This window comes from Callithrix jacchus, chromosome 4, assembly GCF_049354715.1.
Source record: "Callithrix jacchus isolate 240 chromosome 4, calJac240_pri, whole genome shotgun sequence".
Taxonomy (NCBI): Eukaryota; Metazoa; Chordata; class Mammalia; order Primates; family Cebidae; genus Callithrix; species Callithrix jacchus.
Window position 1 is genome coordinate 136,971,278 of NC_133505.1, and position 17,876 is coordinate 136,989,153.

Genomic DNA, 17,876 nt, shown 5'->3' on the forward strand with positions numbered 1-17,876 from the left:
GTAAAAATAAAACTACAGATGGTTTATAAAGGTGACTCATCCTTCCCCCAACCCAACTCCTTTACTTTACTTTTCTTTCTTTTTATAAAACATTTTGATTGTGAAATCTCCACTAAAAGCGCACAATCTCTATATTCTTCTAGTCAAGGCAAGAAGGTTATACCACTGGAAACCCGTTCCTAGTCTCTTCTAATTGCCATATCTGATTTTAAAGATTTTTTTTTCTAATGTGGAAATTTTTGCAGGGATCTCCTCCATCCCCCACACATACATTTTATACCCCATAGAAGCAAACTTTTCTTGAAAATGAGATAAACAGATCACATACTGAAATACACAAATACGCTGCATCAAAATATCATACTTGCCTTCTAAGTCGACCAGACTATCATACTTGCCTTCTAAGTCCATCACTTAAAACGCATCCAGGGACACAAGCATAGCACACCCCCTGTGCATACGGCTGGCCTGCTCTGCACAGGTCTAGGTGGTGGTTGAAATAACAGGTAATCAGTTTTACATGAAAATGTACTTACCGAATTGGTCTGCATATATACAGTCATCACTGTCTTTGCCGAATTAGAGATGGCATACTTTATGAACAGGACAAATATCCACTCACTGGATATTTGGGGTCAGGGAACTTGAACCTCTCATTGGCTTTCATGTTTGCAGTTGAACAACCTGCGCGCCAGTTCCCTCTGTCTCCCATTCCCCCCACCCATGGTTCTTGCCACCCCCTCCCCACAAGCCGCTGTCCGGAGCCCCTTGCCGGACTGGCTGGACTAGTGGACGGGGCGGGCCTTGGCCGGGTGTTCTCGGGCCCGGTCTGGTTTTGCTCGCGCAGCGCCCGCGCAGCCCGCCAGGGGGACCCCGACCCTCCGGGCGGCATCTGGCGAAAAAGCGTCCGAGGGGCGTGGAGCCGGGGTCCTGCGGCGCCTGCTCTGGGAACACCCCGAGTCGGCTGGAGCTCCCCCGCCGCTCCGGAGAACTGGGGGAGCCGGGTGCCTGGCTCCTGACCCGTGGTTCCGCAGTAGCGAGCGGCGGGCCCCGCGGGTGGGTGTGTCCGCTTCCGCACGCCGGCCTTCCCGCGGGGTAAGAGCACCTAGAAGCGGGACTTTGTTCCTAAAGATGGGTTTTGTCTGAGGGTGATTCGGTCTCTCCAAGTGCAACTTTGTGGCCGGGGCGCGGATCGGCCGGCTTGGGGTCCCGCAGAGGGAGGACTGGATGCTGCCGCGTCCTCCAGGAGGAGGGTCGGCAGGACCGGGGGTTCCCACAGGTTTGGGGCGGCGGCGAGCTTGGCTCCGTCCGGGATCGCCGGCGCGCAGCGACGCCCCTGGAAGCCCGCCCCGGCCCCCGCCCCCAACCCGCCTTTTCGGGGCTTTAAGGCGTGAGGTTTGGGGCTGGAATCCATCTGGAGCCGAGCAGAAAACTTTTCCCCTCCCAGTTCCCGGTTCCTTTTGTCTTTCTTGGCCGCGGCGGCGGCGGCGCCTGAGCCGGGACTCCCTCGCCCCTGCCCGGCTCGCGGCGCCCAATGCCCTCCGAGGGCAGGCGTGCCGGGACTCTGCGCCCCGGTGGCGGCGGCCCGTGTCGAGCACCGGCAGCGGCGCGTCCCCTGTCCGGAGGCCACCGGTGCCCGCCTTCCCCCGGCGCGGGCATAGGGGCACCCCCACCCTCCGCCAGCTCGCGCCCCCCGCCGCCCGCCCCCTCGCCTGACTCATCAGCCCGCGGTGGCCGCACGAGCCCTGGGATGGGGAGGGAGACCGCGGCTGCCCGCGGCGGCTGACATTCCCGCTGACGCCCCCGACCCCACCGCCTTCTTCGTCCGCCTCCAGAGGCGCTGGACGTCCCGACAGCTCCTGAAGTGAGATCAGGACTGAGAACCAGGAGAGGCGACCCGACCCCCAGGACCCGGTGCTCAGGACAGGTGAGGGGAAGGAAAGGGTGCTGCCGGGCGTGGGGAGGTGGGTGGGCGGCCACCGCAGCCGAAATCGGGCACTTCCCTCCGCTGCAGCCTCCTGAGTTAGGTAAATGCTGTCTCTACTGAAGTTTGGGAAATAAACCAAGTCCTCCATTGGGTCGGGATTCCCCAGTGCCCAGAGCGCCAGAGAAGCCGTGCCGGGCAGCCTCGGAGAACCGGGAGTCCTGGAGCGCCCAGCTGGGTTTCTCCAAGCAACACCCTCCTTTGTCTCGGTTCCTAAGAGTCAGCATTCTCTGTAATGTCCACAGCGTTAATTTATGATTGAGCAAAGTATGGTCAGGGTTTCCTAAAGCAGTATCTGGATGGAGTAGAATCTACACAGGCAAAATGGAGAGGCAAAGCAATTATTTGCAAAATTCAGCACTATTCTCCCTGTATGGTCTTGTCCGTAAGAGAAAGGGCTGGGGCTTTCAAGATTTGCTTCATTAATCATTCTTTTGCGATAAATTGTTCAAGCCAACACTTCACATTGTGTAGGCGCAAGGTCTCTGTGTGTGCTTACCACTGTTTGATTTAGAGAAATGTGTGCGTGTGTTTGTGTGTGTGTTTTTAATAACAATTTATTGTTCAGTACCAGGCATTGGTAATGTCAGAGAGAAAGGCAGATGCAGCACATACATGTAATTGACTAATTGGAATCAGCCCCGTTCAATTAAAAGCTAACTGTTGTATTTAAAAAATAAATACTTAGTTTTAAAACTAAATATGTTGTCTGGTGTATTTAAAAACTAAATATGTGGGAATAACCTGTCTCTTGCCTTGTCTCTTCTGAATACCTTCAGAAGTAGTTATGGACATCTGCGTAGAAAACATTTCAAGAATCGATAATTGTTCATTGTGAGAAAGAATATTGAACTCGGTTTTGCCGTCAAACCAAGTTTAAAGGCACACGTTCTGTAGAGCTTGTGAAAGCTAGTTATTTTGTCATTTCTTGAGTTATGGAAACACTTATCAAAAGACCTTCAGTTTGATATTTGGCTATTGACACTAGAAATATTATCATTTTGTGAAAAGTAGACTTAATTTTGAAACTTCCAAAATCTTTATTTTCCCACTACTGTTTGCCTACACAGAAGCAGATGATTGTAGTTTCTTCTTTTTAAATACCTCAAGTGAAGAACATAAGTCCTTCTAAACAAAATAATGCTTCCATTAAGTGGAAACTATAGTTAAATGTTTTGACAATTTAACATTATGATTTTTTTACTTTGAAAATACACACTGAGGTGTTTAGAATGATTTTATAAACCAAGTCCTACTAGACAGCTCATAATTATGAGATAATTTAGCTACAATTTGTAACCCTAGTTATAATTAACTTCGTGAAAAGCCTTCGGCAAAGCCAGTAATTTCCAGGCAGTTAGCACAGAAAGGCTTCACCTGTTGCTTTTGAGACAGGTTTAGGTAAATGTGTATAGTGTCTAAAGACACCCATAATCAGAAGGGATTCTTCAGGAAAGATCACTGTAAAGAGGGATGGCTGCACTTGTTATTTTAACTTAGAGGAATTTTTAGTGAAGCTTTTGAATACTTCAAGAGTTAGATTGCTATATTTGGACTTGTGTAGTTTCAGAATTTTGACAATAGCTCATTGGACAGAAAAGGATAACTACTGACATATAGAGGGCGTGGATCTGAACTGATTGGTTAAATTCTCTACTTATGACTCTTATCATAAAGGAAAGAAATTCATATTTATCTGAGGAAGATAGATAAGAATAAAGATAAAAGCAAGTGTCATCTTTTACATTTCTTAAGCAAAATTAGTAGAGGATAAAAAATAAGTCCTTCTAGTCATACACATTACTTATCAAATAGAGGGTAGAATTTAAAAGAGGAGGCAGTTTAAAAATATATTTCATATAGTGTTACTCTCCCTAAACAAGATCATGGGGAGTCTTTGTTGAGCAAATCACATCTGGAAAAATAACTTGTGTAGGGACAGAAAACCAAACCTGCAATGAGATGGACCTCATTTTATTAAAGAATGTATATATGATTTACAGTTTTATCAAGCAGACCCACTTGTTCCTGGACTTACACTATATTTATCTGATATGTGCTCAAAAACTAAGAAAACGTCAATGAGTGCTTGTTGTGGTGTCATCCTAGCTACCCCTCCAAGACTCTGCTATGGGCTTATAGGCTGATGGAGAGAGGGAACTGATAAATGTACACAGATCACCTGGAAGCTGAGGTGGTCTGAGAGCATCTGGGACCAGTGCAGACTGGGGAGCAGCATGGTGGGTTGTAAAGGGCCCTGGATGGGGAGTTGTCATCTTGACTGAGTCACTGATTAGGTGGCTGTGGGTAAGTTCTTCCGCCTTTCTGGTCCTTGGTGCCCTCTTCTGCTGAATGAGGGCTTTGGACTGGTGAGCTTTATGTTCTCTTTTTAAAATGCTGCAAGGCAAATTCTGGCAGAATTAGAGAAATCACATGTGTGGGAGGGTGGTTTGTAGGGTTTTGGTTGGAGGAAGACAGGCTGGAGGTCTTTCTTGCTAGTTGTATTGAAAGGGAAATGGCAGAGAAGTAAAAGATGTCTGGCCTGGAACATCTAGCCTAACATTGGTTATCTGAAGTGAATATACATAATAAAATAATAAAAATTTATCTTAGTACTGGGTGGTTTTCCACGAATTTTCACAAATAATGGCAATCGATTTTCATAAGAACCCTCAGGAGTAATTAGAGCAGAAAGGCGATGAAGCCGGGACTATGCTGCAAAGCACAACTGCACCAGTGTGCTCCACTGCCTTTCTGCAGGATTTGTAGAGATAGGAGAAGCTAGAGCTCACTTTGGAAACTCTGAGCAAACAGGAGAGAGATAGAAGGTTGGCGTCAGATTTTAGGTGAGGTTGAATTTCTGAGTAAGAATTTAGGTTACATTCTGGAACACAGAAGTCTCCAGTTGAGCTCAAGACTTCCTGAAATGCCTTGAATTCTGATTATTGATGTTTAATCTGATTGCTCCTGTTCTGTCCCCACTCTTCACCTCAGGTCCCCCTCCCCACCCCCCTGCCACTTCCCCAGCAGGAATTCTGGGGGTTTGACTATCACAGAGTAATTGGTATGACTCTTCCAGGAGCTTTTCATGATGCTGGAAAAAGGAAATATATGTATTTCATATTGAGGATTCTGGGGCCATTGTATCATTAATTATTAGGATGCGTTCTGCAAGTTGTGCTTTGGAAACTTTGTCATCAGAGGTGAAATTACACAGAAGGCATAGAAATCTAGCAAGGTGTAGGATGAGCATCTGTACATTCCTTCCTTTAGAGCCCTAATCACTCTGCCCTGAGCATGAAGTGCACCAAGGGGGGACAAGTCCCTCCTTACCACCCAATTCTGTGCTCACCAGCCTGCTCTGTGTTCATGTAGAAGGGAGTTATTCAGGATTCATTTACTTGCATGTGTGAATATTTAACTAGGTAAAGCAAATATTGGCTCATGTGACCAGAAAATCTAAAGATGTTCCTTGCTTCAATCATGGCTGGAACAGAGACTGACACAACTTTGCTGGGGTTCTTTCTTTCCCCCTTTCTCGGCCCTACTTCTCTCTGGATCAGCTGTATTCTAAGGCACTCTTTCTGTGCATGGAGAAAGATGAATGTGGGTAGTTCTAAACCTACATTCCTGGGCTTTTCATCTATGAGAGAGACAGAGGTTGTTTTTCTTCCAGGTCCCAATTATATAAATCTCCTTGAAGGGCTCTGATTGGCTCTGCTCCGTGGTAATTGAATCGGTCTCTGTGTCTAGCAGAGAATGCTACTCTGATTGTATTGGACTGGATTGTGTGCCCAACTCTGTGTATATGTGGTTCCGGTGCTGGAATGAGGAGGAGGAGGTAGGGCACCATGATAGGCATTTCTGTCAAGATTACATAGAGGTGTGGTTCTCCTAAGAAAATAATGTTGCCAATCAAAAACAATATGTCTATTATTGGGAATAATTTCTTCTTTTTTTTGGGACAGCCCTCTGCACAATGCTGTGGAGTTTGCACATGGTAGCAACTGAGATGCCCAAGGCAATGCATATCCTATAAGTGGGACCTTCCTTCCAAGCAAGGTAGAGCCCAGTGATGAAATAATGACCTCACATTTAAACTTTATTAAAAGGAGGATTGTTTTCAGAATGCTATTGAATGGGAAGCCACCATTTATTTATATCTATGCACTTCTAGCAAACATCCCTGTACCTTATTTCCAGCCCAGAGATTTTGTTTCCAAAAGCCCTGCCCATCTAGTGATGATGAGATTGGAGATCCCCTACTTTGGCCATTGCAAAGCCAGTGGAAGTTTGAACGGGGAGCTGAAGTGATGAACACAGAACTATTGTTTATGTAAATTCATTGGATTGTTGGAAATGGGCAGAGGAGAGTGTCAGGCACAGATTAGAATTGTCACTTGGAGGCATAAGATGATGATTGGTTTCCAATTAGAGTATTGGCAGTGAGAATTTGTGAGCAATATTATGAAGTTCTTGTGAAGTCATATTTCAGGATGAAGGAGCATCTGTGTTGACAGAAGCCTTTTTGGAATGAAAGAAACCAGGAGGGACTAGACTAATAAGACAGCCGGGGCCAGTAGGTAAAATGGCTGTGCATGGCAGATAGGTTAATAGAAAATGGATTGTTTAGACAGGAGGCCTGTGGTCACCATGAGTCCTAGGGGCATGTATAGAACTGACATTTGTTGAGGATCTCCTTAGTATGATAGGTTCATGTTGCATACTTTAACGTTATTATATTAATGTTATGTAAATCTCACAGTAGCCCTCCAATGAGAGAAAACTGAAAGTCAGGTAGGTAAATAATTTGCTGAAGGTTACGAGGTCATTACACGGTACAGCTGGAATTCAAACCCTGTGTAGTTGGACAACAAAGACTTGCTTTAACCACTTTGCAATACTACCTCTCAAGCCTAAGGTCAAATCCACTGTATCAGGATAAACTGAAGGACCAGCTAAAGATCGGCCCTTCTGATAGGAAATGAAATTGCCAGAAGTCCAGGTCGAATAGAAGGCATAGAACAGAGGTTATTAGGGTGGAAGTACATAGCATCCACGCATGCTCAGAGCCAACCTGGACAAGAATGCCAAGGTAAGACATTCTTGGAAAGGAAAGAATATCACATGCATCCATTCTGGGTTTGGGGTTTGGGGTATAGCAAGGGGAAGGAAGAATTATCAGGAAGTCGAACAGATGGACGGATCAATAGAACAACTGAGGTTTGATTGTTGATCTGAGAAAGGAATTCTACCATCTTCTGTGGCTTTAAGTATCCATTCTGGTGTAAGTCAATAAGAATACGGAATGGGCAGCTCCTCAGAGGGAGACAGGATTCTATTAACTGACAGGCATTATCAGGGAAAGGAGCTAACATTTGTAGGGTCATGTGCCTTAGATATGTAAGTTCACTAAATTTTCATTATAGTCCCAGAAAGGTAAATATTATGCCTTCCCACCCCCACCACTTTTCTTGAGCCAGGAAATGAAGTCTCAGAAAGTTAAGTGACTTGCCTGAGCTCCTGGAGCTAGACTGGACAGTGAAAGAGCCTCAGAACTCATGGAACTCAGATTTGTTGGAATCCAGACCTCTTCCTGGATCTTCAGGGAGTCATCCTGGTGCTAGCAGGGCAAGGTCAATATCAAGTCTGAGAATAAAATGGGGAAATCAGCAGGGGCATGTGTTGTGCAAGAAGACAGCTAACTTTTAGACATCTGAGTGTAAGATAAGAGCAGACGGTCTGAAGAGAATTGTCCAGCAGGATTATATCCGGCTTTGGCAGAAAACTTAATAATCTAGTAGGTTTTTTCCCCTCAGTACAGGATCTCTATCATTATGCAGGGTAGATACGTCAGCAAGTCAGATGTTTGGAAGGCTTAATTTAAGTCACCGATTTCAGTTAAAGAGAAGGGACCTCTGCCAGCTGCCATGGCCTGAATTTACCTTTATACATGCGGATTCTCTTCCCTGAAATGTGAAAAATAAGAAGTAGATCCGTATAGAGAGGGAGAGAGAATACTCGCTAGCACATGCTGAATGTAGTAGGTTCCTGAAACACACTCTAGTTATAAAGGTGTATACTTGAAGATACTCTCAATAAAATGAGTTACTAATAGGATGTGAGTGACATCATATCATTCCCCAACAAATGCAAGGTCAAATTTGTATCTGCTTAAGTGTGTGACTGGATGTGTGTGCAATTGACTGTGTATATATGTAGGACAGGAAGGGGAATGAGAGGGTATATAAAAATAGACATATTTATGAGAACCTTGTAGCCTCTTCGGAGAGGTAAAACCATCATGTGTAAAAGTTTTAAAACAACTCAATAGAATAATATGTAAACAAATGATTGCAATGCTTTGAAATAAAGCTGGTAGAGAGATGCAGAGTATTAAAGGCTCGTGATACAAAAGCAATGCCTAATAGGAGTAGGCTCTTTTTTGTGAATAGTGAGCTAATCACAGAGGTGCTGACAGACTAGCAGCTGCTGGGGAGAAAATAAAATATTTTTCTTTTGAGAATCAACATCTTTGGGTTTAAATGCAGGGTGAATCCAAAGAATCTCAGCACCATCTCTAAGCTGAGGTTGGCATTGGAGAGAGACATTTTGTTTCCCTTGGTAAAGGAAGTCTGATCGGCTTAGTGAACATACATGTGCAAGTATTTGTAATAAAATGGAGTAAGCATTTCCAGAGAGATATTATATTTTCTAATCATAAAGGCAATACATACTCCCAATAAAAACCTTGGAAAATACATTAAGTATAAAAAGTCAGGGAGAAAATTTGCCTGTAATCCTATGACCCAAAGGCACTCATAACATTTTGGCAATTTCTTTCTCCTTATTTTTAATGATTTTTTCCATATTGCTTAATGGCATATTACAACCTACTCTGTTTGCTTATTCTTATGTCCTAAATATTTTCCAACTTCTAGGCAAGCTTTATTAATGTCAGTATGATATTGAATTATGTGGACATAGCATAATTCATTAACTATTCCCTTAAAATTGGACCTTTAGGCCATTTCCAAATATTTAGTATTATAAATGGCACTTTGATGAATCTTTATTCAAATTTCAGATTCTCTTTTCTGTGCATAAGGGTTATAAATCTATTTATATTCCATTTTATGTATGTTTATCAGATTACTTCTTTAAGAAAGATTCACGGAAGGATAATTCTTGGGTCAAAGGTTATGAACTTTTCGGTCTCTTGATACTTAATGCCAAACTGATTTTCAAATAAATGAAGTTATGACTGACAGTGCATGGAACTACCGTCCACATGCTCTCACTAGGTGGTGGTTTTTGTTTTTAAATTTAAAACTACCATTTTGAAAAAAGGAATAGTTTATGCTAACTGCTGATTTTGTTCCTTTGTTACCAAAATCTCCCTTTTAGAATGTAGACTGTGATTCATTTGTAGATATTGTGATTCATTTCACTTTAAAAAATTTACTTACAAGTGTTTCTGAACATGCAGATAGGGGCCCATGACAGAGGGAAAAGTAGCCAGTGAATGATTTTTTGAAAGCCAGTGTTCTTCACATCCTGTGGGGGCGCTCTTCAGACCCTAGTGTGGAAAGCCTATGAGAGAAGATGATTGATATAGGATGAGAGCCCCTTTTGGCAGAGCTAAACCCCTGACAGCCCCGCCTCTCTACCTTTGGATATTAGGTCCTAGTAGACGTGGAATTTTCTAAATGCACTCTCCACTGGGGCTGTCACCCAAGTGAGAGGAGGCCTGTATCTGTTTTGTCCATGGCTGTATCCTCAACAAGTGACCTTAGACCAAGTTGTACTGGGAGGTAGAATCTGAAAATGCTGGAGTTTTTGTTTCTTTTTCAGACGGGGTCTTGCTCTTTCATCAGTCAGGCTGGAGTGCAGTGGCATGATCTCAGCTCACTGTAATCTCCGCCTCCCAGCTTCAAGCAATTCTCCTCCCTCAGTCTCCCGAGTAGCTGGGATTACAGGGGTACACCATCATGCTTGGCTAATTCTGTTGTTTTGTTGTTATTTTTAGTAGAGATGGAGTTTTACCACGTTGGCCAGGCTGGTCTCAAACTCCTGACCTCAGGTGATCCACACGCCTCAGCCTCCCAAAGTGCTGGGATTATATGCGTGAGCTACCACACCCAGCCATGAAAATGCTTGAGATATTTCCCCTAGAAAACTTCTGTGTTAGTCTCTGATTGGCCAGAAACAAACAAAGATCCTGAATTTTGAAACTTCTGGTTTTACTCTATTTTCCAAAGAAAATTCAACCACGTCACAGTACTTAGTTTTTATGGCAATGAACTTTGACTTATTCCAGAAGAAGGAATTTGGATGTTACACATACCTTTGCGGGATATTTTATTGCCTAAAAAACACTTATTGAGAGTAAAGGGAACTATTAAACTTACTGTAGCAGTCAATTCGAGGTGGTTTTTGAGTGCCAATTTCAGTTTTTCCACAACGATTACATTTCTACAAAAATAATTTACAACTAAAATAAAAAATATTTTGGTTTTCTTCTAAAAGTTGAAGGACAGTATTATTATATTGTAATAACTATTCTCCTTTATGGTCTCAGAAAGTAATTTTGAACAAAATTATTTTCATTCATTCGTTCAACAAATGATTAGGGAGATTCAGCAGGTGCTGTTAAATTATATTTATGACCCATTTTGTCAAATGTGAGACAGATCTTTTTATACAACAATAATGCAGAACCCTGTATAGGAATTCATGTTCTATACATTTGTTTGCTTACTTACAAGACACCTAAAAGCTCTCATAACATGTTTAAAAAGTAAACTTGACTCAGGAGAACATTTATTAATTAATAAGAGATTCATTAAATATTTGTGCTGGCAGCTGGGGATCCAGTAAGGACCAAAATGAAGAGTTATGGAGGAGCTTATATTGTAAATGGAGGAGACAAACAGGAAACATATAAATGAGCAAGGCAATTTTAGTCAGTCAAATGTGCTGTAAGGGAAGTCAAGAAATCTGATGTCATGGAGAGGGCATGGGCTCATTTAGATCAGACGGTCAAAGAGGACCTCTCTGCATTCGACGCATTTGAGCTACAACCTGCAAGATAATAAGGAGCCAGCCTCACGTATCTGGGGAAGGGGGCAATTAGAGTAGGTTTTATACTCAGTGCACTGGAAAGCCATTAGAAGGTTGCTCTTTTGGAGCATGATGTTTGAGGTCATTTATTAAAAATCAGTGTTGAGATGAAGAATGCAAAGTAGTATTTCACTGTAATGATGATATTGGTATTGGGAGCAAAAACAGTGCTCACATTAGAGGCTACATGTAGTTATGCTCGAGATGTTATATATCACTCTATGTATGTCTGCCCACAAAGGAGTTTTAAAATAAATATAATGTGAATATATTTAATAAATATATAAATGAAACTAAATATAAATAGCAATTTCAATAGAACATAGAGAGCTTAGTAAGTCCACCACAGAATTTTTGTTAGGTAAAGCTTGTATTCTTCAATTGAGCCTGGCATTATGACTTGTACATTATATGCATTTGGTAAATGTTGCTGAATTAACCATATGGAATATTCTACCTTTAAGAAAAAAAATTACCATAAGATATAAAAATCACATTAAATTAATTAAATTAATTATTTTCACATTTAATTATTATTAAATAATTTTAACATTCAATTAATTATTTATTTTTTGAGACAGGGTCTTGCTCTGTCACCTAGGCTGGAGTAGAGTGATGTGATTTTGGCTCACTGCAACCTCCCCCTCCCCAGTTCAAGTGATTCTTGTGCTGGGACTCCACAATCAGCCTTCCAAGTAGCTGGGACTACAGGCATGCATCACCATGCCTAACTAACTTTTGTATTTTTAGTAGAGATGGGGTTTCACCATGTTGAGCAGGCTGGTCTTGAACTCCTGACCTCAAGCAATCCACCTGTCCTTGGCCTCACAAAGCGCTGGGCTTATAAGTGTGAGCTGCTTCACCCAGCAAAATCACACAAAACAGTATTTTTAATGAAAAGACTAAGCCATTTTTTTTGAAAAAAAATGAGATAATATGTTGCTTATACTCTAAATGTTAATTTTAAATTGTATTCGAAATGTTAAAAACGGAAATATTGAAAAATAAAATACACAACTTTAATCGTCTTCCTCACATACATTTCTTTTCTTTCCTGGTTAAGTAGAAATCTCTGGAAAGTCCACATTTTAGATAAAGATTTTAGTAATATCACTTGGTCTTATCACACTTTACTTAACATGTGGAAATTCCTTATTTTGTGAGTCTCCCAGTTCTCGAGCTAACCTCTATTCAGAAATTTCTGTGCATAATTGAATATAAGATGATAATAACATGTAATTGAGGCTTGTTAATAAATATTTAGCTCAATGTCTTCTGGGAGATCTATTCAAATATACTTACTAAGTCATCAGACATTTATGGAGAGCATACTTAAGTGCTGGCCATTGTGTTCTCTGCTAAGAGCATCACAAGCTTTTCTCAAGAAACTCACAGGCTAGAGAGCCATCAGGTAATACTCTAAGTACTTAGAGCAAGGGAAAGAGTTTTGCAATAAGATGATATATGGACTCCCTGAGTCTAAGTTGGGGTGGCAGTAATGAGCAGTGAAACGGAATTAATTCAGGAATTCCTTAAAAGTGATTTCAAAAGACATTACAAAAAAGAAGTCAAAGATAAAAAGGCAGCACATAGGCCAGGCGCGTTGGCTCACACCTGTAATCCTCGTACTTTGGGAGGTCTAGGCGGGTGGATCACCTGGGGTCAAGAGTTCTAGACCAGCTGACCAACATGGAAAAACTCCTTCTCTACTAAAAATACAAAATTAGCTGGATATGGTGGCAGGTGCCTATAATCCCAGCTACTTGGGAGGCTGAGGCAGGAGAATCACTTGAAGCTGGGAGGCGGAGGTTGTGGTGAGTCCAGATCGCACCATTGCACTCCAGCCTGGGCAAAAATAGTGACACTCCGTCTCAAAAAAACAAAAAAGAAATAATAAAAGCAGCACATGCCATCCATCTCCAGGTTACAAGGCCACACACATCCCAATTCTCATTTCTAGATCTACTGCCCTAGGGATTCCCTGTTCTCCTGCCCCAACTGCCAGAATCTCATCTGTTTATTTGGCAGGTGACCCATCTGGCTGCAGGCCTCTGGGACTCATCCCTACCTAGAGTCCCATGACCCCAGCCCTCCCTTCTTCATCCTCCTGCATGTGGGGCTGCATATTGACTCTTTTGTCTCAGGGTACAGTGACCTAAGCTTTTCCTCCAAGTCCTCCTGCAGTTTTGGATTGGAAGAGGCCTCCATCCTGCTGCTTTCATTTCCAGTAGAGTCTCACTGATTTATTCCTTTATTTATTCATTCAATAAATATTTTCTGAGTATTTACCATGTACTATTTTAGGCACTGGAAATGTAATAGGAAACAAAACAAATTTCCTGTCTTTATGAGCCTTATACTCCAGCTGGGGAAGACAGGCAGTACACATATAATTTATTGTGACAAATAATAAGAAAAATAAAGCAGAGCCCAGGGACTAAGAGCAATTAGGATGGGGGTAGAGTGGCATGGCCAAGGAAGGCCTTTCTGATAAGGTCTGACATTTGAGCAGAGACCTGCATGATGTGAGGGAAGAAATCATTAGAATATCTCTGGAAGGAGTGTGCCACAGGAGGAATAGAAAGTGCAGAGGCCATGTGGAGTTGGCGTGTTGGGTGGGAGTTGGCTTGGACTGTGGGATTAGCATTAGCATAGAGGCCAGTGTGATTAGAACAAAGCAGGGGCTCACAGAGGGTCTTGGGGTCACAAGGAAACTTTGGACTTTACTCTGAGCTGTATGGGAAGTATCTGCTAGGAGGCTACCTCTATCAATGCCATTTTCATGTGACCACATGATTTCTAAGAATATCGAATTAGAGTTCAGGCCCATCAGTAGGGGTTTTGGTGGGCCCAACTGTCACTTTTATTGTGAGTCTCAGAAGGAAATATACAGTGAGTAAAATCCCAGGTGTCTGCATTGGTTACGGGCCCTGCCTGATGGGGCCTGAACTCAAATTCAATGTTCTTAGAAATCATGTGGTCATGTGAAAGTGATATAGCCCAGAGAATTCCCAAGCCTAATGGGAGATATTTTACTTTGGATGATGTTTTGGTTTATTTCATGCTGCTATAACATGAATATCATAGGGTAATTCAAGAAGAAAAGAAATGTATCATGTTCTGGAGGCTGGGTTATTACAGTGCTGTCAATATCAGGGTGCTGGCAACTGGTGAGGGCCTTCTCACTGTATCATCTCATGACAGAAGGCCGAAGGACAAGAGCATATGGGTACAAAAGAAGAAGAGGCTTGAACACATTCTTTTCATGAAGAAACCATTCCTGTAATAACTAACGCACTCCTTCCATAATGGCAATAATCCATCCATGAGGACAGAGGCCCTTGTGGCCTAATCACTTCTCAGCGGTCCTACCTCTCAACACTCTTGAATTGGGGATTAAGTTTTTAATACTTGAAGTTTGGGGGACACATTCAAACCATAGCAGGTGTGTACAAAATTTTGTTGTTGGTTGAGAGTTGTGAAGAGAATTTTTCGGACAACACTGTGTTAAATTGAAAAAAATTACAATTCTGAAAAGAAGAGGAGACTTTCTTATAAAGGGTTACAGCCTGCAGGGTGGACATTCTGACAGTCTGGGAAGCATAGCCTCCAGCCAGAAGCCAGAAACAGATACTCAGAGGGAGGGACAAAGGGCACAGGAATTTATGCTGAATGTAGTGGCCAAATAAGCATATTCAATAAGCCATAGGAGGAGTCATAAATATTAATGAAGAAACATGCACATGCGCAGTTGAGCTTCATGCCTCTCCATGGGTCTCATATACAAAAAATGGTGGGGGTTAGCATGATCTGTGGGTGGACCTTTACGTCCTCCATTGTCAAATGGTGAAGGACAGAAATGCAGAGGATACAAAAACGCTTACTGTGCATTCTCTGTAGACTGGCTAGAACCAGTCCATATGACTAGTTAGGGCATGAGTTCAGTACCGCTCACATTAAGTTTGAGATGCCTGTGAGACACCTTAGGAGAATGAGCACAGATGGGACAGATGAGGCAGGACCTCAGAGGAGATGAGGCAGGAGCTCAGACAGACAGATGGGGCTGGTGCTCAGATGAGAAATACAGAATGGAGACATAAATTTAAGAGTCATTAGTATGTAGCTGATAAATAAAGTGGAGAGAATAGAGATTGAGAAAAGGAGGAGGCTTAGGAACAAGCTTTGGGGATTTCTATATTTCAGGGTGGTTAGAGAGCACACCAAGCAGCAGCAGCCCTAGTAGTAGGAGAAAAGCTGGGATGTGCTGCCACTAATGAAAACTCCATGATGTTAGCAATAAAGCTTTGTTTGCACCTGGTCCTTACTGAAGCCCTTTTTGAATATTTGGGTTTAGTTTCTTCAATTTACTCTGTAAGTGCAACTCTTAGGCAGTATAACCTTAAATTTTTTGAGTGAAATGGGATTAAAAATTACTGAAAATCTTTTTTGAATTCCATGTCATAGTTGTTGATACTGTTAGAACAGAATAGACATAGTCATACCTTCACAATAAAGTAATGATAGAAGGTCGATTTCATGATCATGCTGATGACAAATCTATTCTTTTTTTTTTTGTTAGTCCATCATTTTATTTTTTTTTAAAAAAAGAAAAAGAGAGAAAGAATAAAAAGAGAGGAAGAAAGAGGAAGAGGAAGAGGGTGAGAGAATGGAGTGTTGCTTTATTCCCCTAGCTAGAATGCTAAAAATGGGTATTGAAAACCTCTTTTATGCCAATAATTGTGCTTACTAATGGAGACAGGAAAAAATGAGGGAAGAAAATAACAAATTAGTAGCCATCCAATGTTTCATTTAAACCTATGAGTAGGTGTGATGTGGTACTGATAAGAGTGTATATTTTGTGTATTTAAAGTGGAGAGCTCTATAAATGTTTATTAAGTTTACTTGTTCTGGATCTGAGTTCAAGTCCTGGATATGCTTGTTAATTTTCTGTCTTGTTGATCTATCTAATATTGATGTTGAAGTCTCTCACTATTATTGTGTGGGAGTCTTAGTATCTTTATAAAAGTCTTATGTATCTGGGTGTTCCTGTATTGGGTGCGTATATATTTAGGATCGTTAGCTCTTCTTGTTGCATTGATCCTTTTACCATTATGTAATGACCTTCTTTGCCTCTTTTGATCTTTGTTGCTTTAAAATCTATTTTATCAGAGGTGAGAATTGCAACTCCTGCCTTTTATTTATTTATTTATTTATTTTTACTCTCCATTTGGTTGGTAAATCTTGCTCCACCCCTTTGTTTTGAGTCTTTGTGTATCCTTGCATGTGAAATGGGTCTAGATGCAGCATACTGATGGGTTTTGGCTGTGTCTTTTGATTGGGGGATTTAGTCAATTTAAATTTAGGATTAATAATATATGTGTTTATTACTGCCATTTGATGTTAGCTGGTTGTTTTGCCCATTAGTTGATGTAAATTCTTCATTAGGTTGATGTTCTTTGCTTTTTGGTATATTTTTGGAAAGGCTAATACTGGTTGTTTAATGCTTCTTTCAGAAGCTCTTGTAAAGCAGGCCTGGTGGTGATGAAATCTCTGAGTACTTGCTTGTTCACAAAAGATTTTATTTTTCCTTCAGTTGTGAAGCTTAGTTTGGCTGGATATGAAATTCTGGGTTGAAAGTTCTTTTCTTTAAGGATGTTGAATATTGGCCTCCACTCTCTTCTGGCTTGTAGGGTTTCTACTGAGAGATCTGCTGTGAGTCTGATAGGCTTCCCTTTGTGGGTAACCTGACCTTTCTCTCTGGCTGCCCTTAGTATTTTCTCCTTCATTTCAACCCTGATGAATCTAACGATTATGTGCCTTGGAGTTGTTCTTCTTGAGGAATATCTTTGTGGTGTTCTCTGTATTACCTGGAGTTGAATATTGCCCTGCCTTGCTAGGTTGAGAAAGTTTTCCTGAATAATATTTTGAAGAGTATTTTCCAGCTTGGATTCATTCTCTTCATTGCATTCACGTACACCTATCAAACGTACATTAGGTCTTTTCATGTAGTCCCATATTTCTTGGAGGCTTTGCTCATTCCTTTTTATCCTCTTTTCTCTAATCTTGTCTTCTCATTTTATTTCATTAATTTGGTCTTCAACCTCTTATATCCTTTCTTTTGCTTGGTCAATTCGGCTGTTAAAATTTGTGCATACTTTGCGAAGTTCTCGTGTTGTGTTTTTCAACTCTGTTAATTCACTTATATTCCTCTCTATATTGTCTATTCTCGTTAGCATTTTGTCAAACCTTTTTTCAAAGTTCTTAGTTTCTTTGCATTGGGTTAGAACAAGTTCTTTTAACTCCCAGAAGTTTCTTATCATCCACCTTCTGAAGCCTATTTCTGTTAATGGAACACAGTCCTTCTCCATCAGGCCTTGTTCCACTGCTAATGAGGAACTGTGATCCCCTGTAGAGGGAGAGGCATTCTGATTTTGGGTATTCTCAGCCTTTTAGGCTGGTTTCTTCCCTTCGTTATAAATTTATCCATCTGTCTTTGTAATTACTGACTTGCTAATTAGGTTTCTGAGTGGACATTTAATTTGTTGATTCCCAGTGCTGGAATCTGAGCAACCCACTGCCCGGCTAAAACAGCAGCATTAAGATTGATGGTGCTGGCCAGGCGAGGTGGCTCCAGCCTGTAGTCCCAGCACTTTGGGAGGCCGAGGTGGGTAGATCACAAGGTTGGCAGATTGAGACCATCCTGGTCAACATGGTGAAACCCTGTCTCTACTAAAAATTACAAAAAATTAGCTGGGCCTGGTGGTGTGTG

General features: G+C 41.7%; 1 protein-coding gene across 3 annotated transcripts in view; it reads left to right on the forward strand.

Annotated features, from left to right (window-relative positions):
- The first annotated feature begins 864 nt into the window (after positions 1–864).
- The window catches only part of TMEM200A (transmembrane protein 200A), an 88,457-nt gene continuing 71,445 nt past the window's right edge, over positions 865–17,876 (forward strand). For 2 of the 3 annotated variants that reach the window (XM_078370084.1, XM_002746954.6), the window contains exons 1-2: positions 865–1,095; positions 1,836–1,927. The gene's annotated coding sequence lies outside the window, so the exon portion shown is untranslated. Of the gene's footprint in view, positions 1,096–1,412; positions 1,928–17,876 lie in introns of those variants that run through there. The other variant, XM_054254432.2, reaches the window with a different exon arrangement.